Raw genomic sequence first — 646 nt, 5'->3', positions numbered from 1 at the left:
TTATTATTTGCACCTGTGCCTCGTTTCCCCTGATTGTATTTAAACCCTTAGTTTCCCTCAGTTCTTTGCTCTGTGTTTGTATGTTAGCACCCAGCCCTAGTATTCTGTGAACTCTTGTTGATCCCGGTGGACGCTCTTGTGGAATTCTGTTTTTTGTTCTTGTTTATTTATTTTTGAGTGTCTTTTGAGGCTTTTTATGCTATACCTACCTCCTTGTGGATTTACCTTTTTTGTCTTGGAGGATTACCTTGTGGATTACCTTGTTCTTGTGGAATTCCTTTTGAGGTTGTGGAGTTACATGTTTTCCTGAAGGACTTCACTTTTTACTTTATTAAATACACCGTCTCAAGTACTGCTGTGTCTGCCTCATCTTCTGGGTTCTGCCGACTATTCATGGCTCAGTTGGTTAAGTGACTGTTTCTCACTCCGGAGACCCGGGTCCTGACAGGTGGATTAAACACGCTTCTCAGACATCCCTGCTCTCCTGCGCCTGACTCCTACACCTCTCACCGAGATGCACCTTATCACAGTTGTGCAGACCTCACTACCCCCAGTATCCACATGTTTAAGTCTGGATACTGTTGTAATAGATCAGCTGAGACGGTAGGTATTGGCCTGTGTATGTCTGAGTGTGTATTTCCTTATT

This window comes from Oncorhynchus masou, chromosome 31 (genome assembly GCF_036934945.1).
Source record: "Oncorhynchus masou masou isolate Uvic2021 chromosome 31, UVic_Omas_1.1, whole genome shotgun sequence".
In the NCBI taxonomy this organism is placed as follows: domain Eukaryota; kingdom Metazoa; phylum Chordata; class Actinopteri; order Salmoniformes; family Salmonidae; genus Oncorhynchus; species Oncorhynchus masou.
Note: the sequence above shows the minus strand (reverse complement) of the source record.